We start from the raw sequence: 12,188 nt of genomic DNA, 5'->3' as shown, positions 1-12,188 counted from the left end.
GGGGTGCTCGAGGGGCCCACAAGATAGGGGGGCGCGCCCAGTAGGGGGGGCGCCCTCCTATCTCATGGCCTCCTCGAGGCTCTTCTGACGTGAACTCCAAGTCTCTTGGGTGATATTCTTCCAAAAAATCACGTTGCCGAAGGTTTCATTCTGTTTGGACTCCGTTTGATATTCCTTTTCTTCGAAATACAGAAACATGCAATAAAACAGCAATATGGGCTGGGCCTCCGGTTAATAGGTTAGTCCCAAAAGTAATATAAAAGTGTATAATAAAGCCCATAATCATTCAAAACAGATAATAAAATAGCATGAATGCTTGATAAATTATAGATACATTGGAGACGTATCAGGGTGGCGACGAGCATAGTGGCATGGGCGCACTGTACGCTTGGCCGCGTCGTGCCTGTGCTTGTTGCGGCGAGCTCCGGCATCTGCGAGCGCCAGGGGAGAGTTAATGGCGTTGGGATGGCAATTGTGGCGAAGTTTGGCAAGGGGCGGCGGGCTGGGAAGCGAGCACGAGCTCAATAGAGGCTCGGGCGCGACGTAGAGCGCGTTGTCGACATGCCAGCACGCTTGGACGAATGCGGTCACCGCGTGAACTCTGGCATCATGCCGCTCCTTGCATTAATTTCATGGCTGGCGTGTAGTCCTTGGTGGTTTGAGATGTTCCAAAGCTTTGAATTGATCACAGGTGCTCTATGTGTGTGGGTTTCTTCCTAGTAAGTTTCTGGACAATAACTTGTGTGGTTTACTGGGAGAGATCCAGGAAGAGTTTAGGGTTGATCTTTGGGGTTTAGAGGTTACTTAGGAGGGTAATGAAGCTGAAGAAAAACCAACCTCATTGGATCAATGAAAAATATACTAGCTGTGTAAAGTGCCTTTTCTGTCCAGAATAGAAATGATTTTCTGTAGCAAAGATATTCCAAAACGTGATGTAATATTTTTCCCCAGGGAGGTGACCTGTGGTTCAAAGGATATTTGGGAATTTTCTTATGATTTTAGGAGCAATAAAAATGAGGGTTGCTTTGGAGCACAAGTTTCTGAATTGAATTTCAGAGAAGAAAATGAATATTTTTCTTTGATGAAAAATATTCCTTGGGTCATTTTGGGATATTTTTTTAGAGAAAGAATGATGAGTTAGAGATGAATGGGTCACTTGGGTGAAAATTAAAGACATGCCCATGTGTTTAAGTCCATTTGAATTGATTCAAAAATCCCAAATTCAAAGCAGAAGCAAATGAAGTCCGGAAAAAAGAGAGAAGGCAAAAACCAGGCTATCACATTTGATATGTGGGTGGAACAATGCTTAGGTGCTGTTCTTACTTGAACAAGACTCCCACTTATGATTAACCCCCTCGCAAGCATCCGCAACTATGAGAAAAGTATTAAGAATAACTCTAACCATAGCATTAAACTTTTGGATCTAAATCAGCCCCTTACAGAATAATGCATAAACAAGGGTTTAAGCTTCTGTCACTCTCGCAACCCATAATCTAATAACTACTCCACAATGCATTCCCTTAGGCCCAAATATAGTGAAGTGTCATGTAGTCGACGTTCACATGACACCACTAAGGGAATCACAACATACATACCATCAAAATATTGAACACATATCAAGTTCACATGATTACTTGCAACAAGATTTCTCCCGTGACCTCAAGAACAACAGTAACTACTCATAAATGATAATCATGCTCATGATCAGAGGGGTATTAAATAGCATAATGGATCTGAGCATATAACCTTCCACCGAATAAACCATATAGTAATCAACTACAAGATGTAATCAACACTACTAGTCACCCACAAGTACAAATCTATAGTTCCGGTACAAAGGTTGAACACAAGAGATGAACTAGGGTTTGAGAGGAGATGGTGTTGTTGAAGATGTTGATGGAGATTACCCTCCCCAAGATGGGAGAGTTGTTGGTGATGATGATGACGATGATTTCCCCCTCCAGGAGGGAAGTTCCCCCGGCGGAATCGCTCCGTCGGAGGGCAAAAGTGCTCCTGCCCAACTTCCGCCTTGAGACTGTGGTGCTTCGTCCCGATAGTCCTCTCCTGATTTTTTCTAGGTCAAAATACTTATATACCAGAAGATGGGCACCAGAGGTGGGTCGAGGAGGGCACAACCCACCAGGGCGTGCCTGGGCTTCCTGGCGCGCCTAGGTGGGTTGTGCCCACCTGGTGGGCCCCCTCTGGTAGTTATTTGCTCCAATAATTCTTATTTATTCCATAAAAATTCCTCGTGAAATTTCAGCTCATTTGGAGTTGTGCAGAATAGGTAGCCTAACGTAGCTTTTTCAGGTCCAAAATTCCAGCTGCCGGTATTCTCCCTCGTTGTGTGAACCTTGCATATTATGAGAGAAAAGGCATTAGAATTACTCCAAAAAGCATTATTATGCATAAAAACATCATAAATAACAGTAGGAAAACATGATATAAAATGGACGTATCAACTCCCCCAGGCTTAGACCTCGCTTGTCCTCAAGCGAAAGCCGAAATCGAAAAACATGTCCACATGCTTAGAGAGAGAGAGAGGTGTCGATAAAAACAAAATACGGACATAGAAGCATCATGTATATTATTATAGCAGCAACAAACTTTAACATAAAACTTTATCTTAGAACTTTTATCATATAACTTCTATCATAGATTTCTCATGAACAAGTAACAATTCATCACAACGTCGAAGTATAAAGCATAAACTCTATTGAGAACCAACAAACTGTGTTCTCAGTCAACTTTGCAACTACAATTCATCATCTTTTGAGGAAGGGTCATGTGTCAGAGCCCTTTTGGCAAGTCCACATTCTCAACCATCATATAATGTTCTGTGATTGCTAACATTCACCTCATACACATGAGCAAAAAATTTCAATCGGACACATAGAAAGATAGGGCCTTATAGTTTTCGCCACCCAACATATTCACCTCAAGGGTGTCAACAATAATAACTCATGCTACCCATATCCAACTAGATATATGTGCCTAGATCTTTCCTCACCACATGATGCTTTCCAAAAGAGAAAATAAAAAGGAATATAGAGAAATTTTTTTGACTCTTGCATAAAAGTAAATACATAAAAGTAAAAGATAGGCCCTTCGCAGAGGGAAGTAGAGGTTGCCATGCGCTTTTTGTTTGTATGCTCAGTGCAAGAGAACATCACGTTACATTGCCCCTTATGATAGAAACCTTTATTATGTAGTCTGACGATTTTATTCTTTGCCATGACAAGTTCGTACAACGTTCAATTTTCTCTTACACTAAATGATTCAACACTTTTATAAGCAATTTTTATTGCCTTTTTCACCGATGACAACTTACTTGAAGGATCTTACTCAATCCTTAGGTAGGTATGGTGGACTCTCAAAACTAGATATGGGTTTAAGGGTTTTTGGATGCACAAGTAGTATCTCTACTTAGTGTGGAATTTTTGGCTAGAAAAGACGGGGGCAAGCACCACATGTTGAAGGATATGGCAATATAACTTCTATGTGAATATGAACAAACATAAATCATTACGTTGTCTTCCTTGTCCAACATCAACAATTTTGGCATATAATATTTTGATAGGGGCTCACAATCACAAAAGATGTCCAAGATAGTGTATTTGCATGTGTATCTTCTCTTCCCTTATTAATCCCTTCATGAATTGCATCATGGATCAATGCTATGTTTGTAAATTACCAATAAAATTTTCTACTTATACTCTTCCTTATGTGATGTCATCACTTACCATATGATTAGCATATGATCTTTTTCATTTATTTATTTTCTTTTCATTGAACATGAAAGTAAAGAAAACAAAACTCAAACTAAACTTTATTATATATCTCGCACACGATTACAAAGATAGATCACTAAGCAAACACTCAAAAAGAAAAGATTGAACTAAACTTTTATTCATCTAAAGCAAAAGATAACTATGGATCGAACTAAAATAAGTAAAGGTAAAAGATAATGGGGGTGGAACGATACCGGGGCACCTCGCCCAAGCTTGCCACAAGCCAACGGGAGTGCCCATACCTGATACTCAATTTTCCTTTGGTGATGAAGAAGGAGGTGGTGGTGATGAAGTAGTAGATTTGTCTTTCTTCCTTAGCTTATGCTTTAGGATGGAATTTTCCTCCTTTAATTCACCGATCTCCTGCTCGAGCTCTACTATGCTTTTGCATAATTCTTGCTTGTATTCCTGCAAGAGATGGAAAGAGATAAACTGGACCTTATGTTTCTTTGCTTTGCTGGGGAGACTTGATTCCTTGAATTCCACGTGCATGTCCCCAGGTTGAGGCAATGGAACTTCAGCTTCGTCTGAGCTTGTCTCCTCCTCCCTTTTAGGATCATAGTCTTCTTGTTCCTCCAAAGTGCAGCTATAGTGCTCCACATCCCCATAAACCTTGGGGTTTGGGATGACATATTTTCAGATTTGTCAGGAAAAATAGCGAGAGGAGAAAACAGAAGGTTTCTCCATGATACGGTGATCAATAGGTTCGGGGGGGGGGGGGTCTATAAAGATTTTTTATCTTGGGAAACAAGCAAATGGAAGAAGAACAGAATCCGAAAGGTAACTGAGGTGGGCACAACCTACCTGGGCGCGCCTGGCTTGTGCCCACCAGGGGTGCCTTCCTAATTGTTTCTTATTTTCCTAATTTTTGTTATATTCCAAAACAGACAGAAAATATTTTTGCGGATTTTCCGTAGTCCGTTTACTTAACGTATCATATACCTCCTCCTTCTCACGATTCTGGAGTGTTCCGGAAGGTTTTTTATGTGTTCTTCCGATGTTATAGTTTGGATAATATTGCTTTCAACATTACAATACAAAAAAAATACACTTCCGTGATGATACGTGTTTGTCACAGTAGGTCGCGTTTTCTGTCATGCATGTACATCCATGACGATTTTATGAGATAATCAAGATAGTCATACCTGTGCTCTCGTAGAAGTGTTCCATGACATTACCAAAATTATCATCACGGATGTGTCTACTTCCATGACGATAAATCGCGCGTCATAGAAGTGCTTTCGTCAAGGGTGACCGACATGTGGCATCCACCGTAACGGGACGCCGTTAACCTATTGGGTCCGGTTTTTGGATCCGATAACCCCTAACAGCCACGACCAATGCCGATTTTCCACTTGTAAAATTCCCATTGGCTGACGGATCCACACGTCAGCTCCGCGTTGGCACATGTGTCACTCGTCCAATGATCGAGATGGGCCTATGATATGTTGACACGTGGACCGGCCCAAAAGTGGCCCATAAAGTTTAAATGGGCCAGCCCAACCAAAGGCCCATAAGATTTATCGGACCATAATGGGCCGGCCCAGCTAAAGGCCCACAAGATTTTACAGACCATAATGGGCCGACCCAGCTAAAGGCCCACAAAATTTAGCGGACCATAATGGGCCGACCCAGCTAAAGGCCCACAAGATTTTGCAGACCATAATGGGCCGGCCCAGCTAAAGGCCCACAAGATTTAGCGGACCACAATGGGCCGGTCCGGCTAAAGGCCCACAATATTTTGCAGACCATAATGGGCAGGCCCAGCTAAAGGCCCAACATTCTCTATCAAATCGGCCCGCCAATGGCCTGTCCTAAACTTGTCATCAACACGGCCCATGGTCACTTTTGGCCCGTTAACAGTCCACTAAGTAATTGGGCCGAATTACAACCCGGTGTATTTCTGGCCTGTTAAAGGTCCTGCTTCATTTGGGCCCATTTACAGGCCATCAAAACTTTCGGCCCATAAACGACCGTGAAGAATTTGGGTCATATTCGGCCATGTCTGACATTCAGCCTGTTAGAGGCCAACTATAGATTTGGGCCACTTTCGGCTTGTTGTCATTTTCGGCCTATTAACACCAGACGAAAACCATGGGCCATATGTGGCCCAATGTCATATCGGGCCCATTAACGGCCCATATAAAAATGACGATAATCTAGCCCGATCGAAGTTCCGGCCTGTTAAAGGCCCGTGTATTAGGTCAGCGCATTGATGACCCATCCGAATTTCGGCCTATCAAAGATCCACATCGTAAATGGGCCACCATTTCGTCCTGCTAAGACCAGTGGGTGATTTGGCACAATCATGGCCCAATCTCACTTTCGGTCTATTAAAGGCCCATATTTTTATGGGCTCGAGATATTTACACCTGTAAACGGCCTATTTTTACTGAGGGCCCAAATTATGTTTAGGCCTGTTAAAGGCCCACTATGGGCACAGGCCTACCAGAAAAATATGAAAGCTTATGCAGATTTAGGGCCAGATATTTTTAGTGGGCTACATGCCAATTTCGGCCCGTAATCATTTTTAGCCCAATTGGAATGGGCCTGACGAATGTTGGCATGTTGGGCTCCTACGAAGCTTTCGGCCAAATACATTACTAAGATAAACCTACACTATACAAAAATAGTGTCGTAACTACTACAGCCCGTGGCAGCATCATAAATGCTGTATCACAACAAAATAAATTCCAACCATACAACAAAAGGCATGTTGGCATAAAGTTTACAGTCCTTCCAGATAAAAGCACCATCAGATGTATAGAAGCACAGATCATTTGACCTGAGTGCTAATGTTTCAGGCTATAGAATCTGATGGAGCGGCACGATCTTCACCTTTTTTCCGCCATTGCTCTTGAACAATGAAGCGAATGTCTGATAGTCTGGTTTCAAAACCATTCATATCTTGATGACATTTGTCAACCACTATTCTTGTTTTCGAAACGACGCCCATTAGGGATTGGACTTGTGTCTGGAGCACAGATATATCACTTTGTCTAGCAGGAAGATTTTGTCCAGTAGGCGATCTGGACGAGGTTACCTTGACAACCAACCCAGAATTACGCAGGAAGGTGCTTTTTGCACTGTTAGTGGAGAGATACTGACGCACTACAACAAGAGGTGACATTGTGCCTGTAGTAGCCTCGTCACCTTCAGGTGGTTGTGGCTGTTCAATCATTTGTTCCATATCTTCCTGGAAGTTTGAACTTGTAGATTAGTGTACTAGATAAGTTACTAATGAGATAAAAACAAACAAAGTAGGTTAAACATTTATACATAACTTATTTTGGTGAACTAATGTAATACATTAGCATGTATTGTAGTGCCAACTACACAATAAAATCACTTTCAGAACATATGTCCATGTAGAATGCCTACTGTATTGTCTATTTCCTCACATTCGTTGACATCTAAGGATAAAGAGACATGGTTTTAAGTAGGATGAACATAGTATGACATCGTTCATATCATGGGCAAACAGATATAAAACAAACATGCTATTTTATCATTGTGTGCGCACGTGAACATAACAACTAGATTACAGATCAAGACCAAAAGAATATCCTTCATCTCTTTTAAACCATGTAAGGTGAAATGATACGTTAAGACAACTATGTATTAAAGTGAATAGAGTAACTAACATTGGCTGCAAACCAAGTAGTTAAATAAACACATCACAGTACCAATCAGTTCAAAGGTAGGAGGAGTAAGGACTTACAACAATGGCTTGAACTGGTGTGCTCATGCCCTTCATCTTGCTGGTGTGGCAATCCTTGAAGATTTGGACTGCATTCGGTTCAGGTTCTTTTTGGTCCGCACGGGCTTTCCTCTGTATTTGGAACAAGTCAATATAGATACGATAATATGGCACAAAAAAAGAAGGAAGTACCAGCTATTTACAAGAGCCTCGCAGTGTGCAATATAGCTATGAGATCTTGTTGTCTGTTGGAATTTCACTTTAGAACGGTTGGTTCTGTTCTTCAAACGGTTAGCCTAGAAGAAGATACACTTGTAAGGCACATACATAAATACAAGTTCAATATGTGGTCTGATCAAATATATATAGCCTACCTGATACTTTGGATCAGACCAGTGTTTAACGAGGGATGTCCAGTCTTCATCTATAATATATTCCACTGGAGATGTTTGGGTGATTTCATTGTTAGCCTTGCCTTCAAAGTGAGATTTTCTAAGGTGGTACCGATGCTGTCACAGAGCAGACTAAAAACATGAGTGCATGCTTGTTTAGTTGCATCATCTTTCGGATCCAACTTGAACCTCATCTGTTGAAAAAAGAATGTGAGTCTTATTAGGAGGAAGCTAGAAAGTATGGGACAGAGCAAGACAATATTACTAATTGCGATGAATAACATTACTTACGGATAAATGGTCAAGGAAGGTGTTAAACTGGGTATTGTCTTTCTCATTCCTGTACTGGATCCACGTTGGGAGGATACGTGCATGACACCTAACAACAACGGCTGCCTCTGATACTAACTTGGCTGACTCTGTAGCATCACATGGCCTTTTTAAACCTGCCTCAAAATGGATCTCCATTCTTCCTCCTTTAGATTTTGTTAATCTGTCAAGCATTATCCCTGATGTCTGTTTCCGCTTGCGCCGTGGTGCTAGTTCAACAACGAATATGGAAAGTGTTAGTGTACATCAAATTGTGAGAGTACATATAAAGGACCATGCAACTGCAACTTGACTCGGTCAGGTACCATCTTGGTGTTGATGCTCATGAGGTTCATCTGATCTTGCCAAGTCCTGTTGTGTCAACAGTGCTTCGAAAGTAGTGTTAGGTGTGAAGGCAGCTTGGGAACTGGCCAGTTCCGGAGCAAACGAATGAGTAACTCATTGATATGCTGGTACAGTTGAAGCGGATGCTGGAGCTGGTGGAGCAGGTGATACTGTGTTTGTAGATTTAGCCAGTGGACTTGGACCTTCTACTGCACTATAAGTACCAGCAGAATCTCGACGGTAGGTCCTTTTCCGTTTCACCCGACGAGTAACAACACTCCCTACTATATTATTTTCCTTGCTCTTTTTTGACTTTGCCATGTCAAGCCGTACCCACAACATAAAAGAATAAAATCGCTCTTCAGAACTCATTGATGCATGATACAGACAAGCAATACTTTGATGTAAGACAACCGTATGAGGATGGAATATGTAAGAAAAACTGGACGACATGACATATTCACAGCTACAATGTGCAAACTAAGCAGAAGGATTTTCAAGAAAATAGAAGTAATGCAAGATAGACACCATATGAAAGATGCAACCAATATTACTCTGCCAAGTTAAAAGTTTCTTGTCGTAAGTGGAAATTCGAAAAATTAGAAGCAGTACAACGTAGAAATCAATGTAAGATGCAACCACTATCAAACTACCATGTTAAAAGCATCCAATCATGAGTGACTGATGCGGGATACACAACAACAGTACTTTGATGTAAGAACATGGTATGATAGATAGATGCAGTGTATTCTAGACACATAAAGCCATGTCATATGCACATGTATAACGTATAAACTCGGCAGGTGCAATTTAATCAAAATAGAAGAAATACAGGCTAGACAACATATGCAACATAAAACCAATTATCACACTGTCAACTTAGAGCAAGCACCTGCGATGGTGGAGTACGGGAGATGAACTCATCATGTAGACTTGGGACTTCAACTTCATTAGCAGTAGCAGTGGCAAATCTAGAGAGTCTCTGTTTGCGTCAGTGCGGAGGACCACCAACATCCCCTAACTTACTCTTTTCCTTCCTTTTTTCTGATATTGCCTTATGAAGTCAAAACCACAAGAAGATGAATAAAATTAGCTCTGCATAACTGGTTGATGCATGATACAGACGAACACTACTTTGATGTAAGGCAAGCGCAGGATAGGAGGATGGAATATATACAAAAAAAGACTGTGTTTCATATTCACACATACGATAGGAGGATGGAATATGTATGAAGGCATTTCAACAAAATTAGAAGAAATGAAAGCTAGGCACCATATGAACATGCAACCAATATCACTCTATCAGGTAAAAAGTGTCTCGTCGTAAGTGCCATTTCAAGAAATTAGAAGCAGTACAAGCTAGAAGACAATGCAAGATGCAACCTACATCACAGTCCCAAGTTAAATGTGTCTTATGTGTAAGTGATGGTTGCAGGTATAAGTTGTAAGCTACGCAGATGCAATTCAACATAATCAGAAGCAATACAAACTAGACATCATACGGAAAACGCAACCACATATAACAGTTCCAAGTAAGAGCAAGCACCTGTTATGGTGGAGTAGGGGAGATGTGCTCATCATGTACATGTATGTTCTAGAAATAGGAACATGTGTCATATTCACAGGCATTATGCGTAAAGTAAGCAGATGCAATTCAAGTTAGAAGCAATACAAGCTAGACATCATATGCAACATGCAACCACATATAATAGTGCCAAGTTAGAGCAAGCACCCGTGATGGTGTAGTAGGGGAGATGTGCTCATCATCTACACAACTGCGTTGACTGTCTAGCCTCATGTTGTCTTGCAAATCTTGTTGGGAGGATGGCGGAGTAGAATCTGTAGAGACCCCCTGTTTGAGTTGCTCCGAAGGACCACCATCATCCACTGCCGGACTAATTTCCTTCACCTGTAATGATTTTGCATTGTGAAGTCAAACCAATAAGAAAAGGAATAAAATTCGCTCTTCAGAACTCATTCATGCATGATACTAACAAACACTACTCGAATGAAAGGAAAACACATGATGTGAGGATGGAATATGTATGAAAAACAGGATGGAGTGACATATTCACACCTATGATGTGGTAACTAAGGAGAAGGCATTTCAACAAATTAGAAGCACTGTAAGCTAGACACCATATGAAAGATGCAACCAATATCACTCTGCCAAGTTCAAACTGTATGGCGTTTCAACAAATTAGAAGCAGTACATGCTAGAAATCATATGCAAGACACAACCAATATCAAAGTGGCGACTTAAAGGTGCCTTATCATAAGTGACTGATGCGGGATATGCAAGAACAGTAGTCTGATGTAGAAACAGGAACACATGTCATATTCACAGGCATTATGTGTAAAGTAAGCAGATGCAATTCAACAAAGTTAGAAGCAATACAAGCTAGACATCATACACAACATGCAACCACATATAATAGTTCCAAGTTAGAGCAAGCACCTATGATGGTGGAGTAGGGGAGATGTGCTCATCATCTACACAGCTACGTTGACTGTCTAGCCTTGCGTTGTCTTGCGAATCTTGTTGGGAGGATGGCGGAGTAGAATCTGTAGAGAACCTCCATTTCAGTTGCTCGGAAGGACCACCATCATCCAATGCCTTGCCAATTTCCTTCAGCTTTATTGATTTTGCATTGTGAGGTCATACCGACAAGAAAAATGAATATAATTCGCTCTTCAGAACTCATTCATGCATGATACTAACGAACACTACTCTGATGAAAGGCAAAGTCATGATACGAGGATGGAATATGCACGAAAAAATGGACGGCTTGACATATTCACACCTATGATGTGGTAACTAAGAAGAAGGCACTTCAACAAATTAGAAGCACTGCAAACTAGACACCATATGGAAGGTGCAATCAATATCACTCTGCCAAGTTAAAACTATCTCGTCATAGGTGGCGTTCATCAAACTAGAAGCAATACATGCTAGAAATCATATTCAAGATGCAAACCAATATCACACTGCCAACTTAAAGGTGTCCCATCATAAGTGACTGATGCAGGATACACAAGAAGAGTAGTTTCATGTAAGAACATGGTGTGATAGACAGATATAGTATGTACCAAAAACAGGAAAGCGTGTCATATTCAGATGTATCATGTGTAAGCTAAGCAGATGCAGTTTACACTAACTAGGAGCAATACAAGCTAGACACCATATGCAACATGCAACCAGATATCATACTACCAAGTTAGAGCAGGCACCTTGGATGGTGGAGTAGGGGAGCAGAGACTTGGACCTTGTAATGCACTATTAGTACAAGGAGAATCGATACAGATACTCCATTTACGTTGCTGCAGAGGACCACCATCATCGCCTTCCTTACTCTTTTCCTTCCTCTTTCTTGATTTTGCCTTGTCAAGTCAAACCCACAAGAAAAAGGAATAAAATTTTCTCTTCAGAACTCATTGATGCATGATACTGACGAACACTACTTTCATGTAAGGCAGCCGCATGATAGGAGGATGGAATATGTATGAAAAACAGGACGGCGTGACATATTGACATGTATGATGTATAAAGTGTAAACTAAGAACAAGGTGCTTGAACTTGTTAGAATCAATGCAAGCTAGAAACCATATGAAAGATGAAACCAATATCACTCTGCCAAATTAAAAGGGTGC

Source organism: Triticum dicoccoides, chromosome 7B (genome assembly GCF_002162155.2).
Source record: "Triticum dicoccoides isolate Atlit2015 ecotype Zavitan chromosome 7B, WEW_v2.0, whole genome shotgun sequence".
In the NCBI taxonomy this organism is placed as follows: Eukaryota; Viridiplantae; Streptophyta; class Magnoliopsida; order Poales; family Poaceae; genus Triticum; species Triticum dicoccoides.
The sequence above is the reverse complement of the archived record's forward strand: the minus strand, read 5'-3'. Positions refer to the sequence as shown.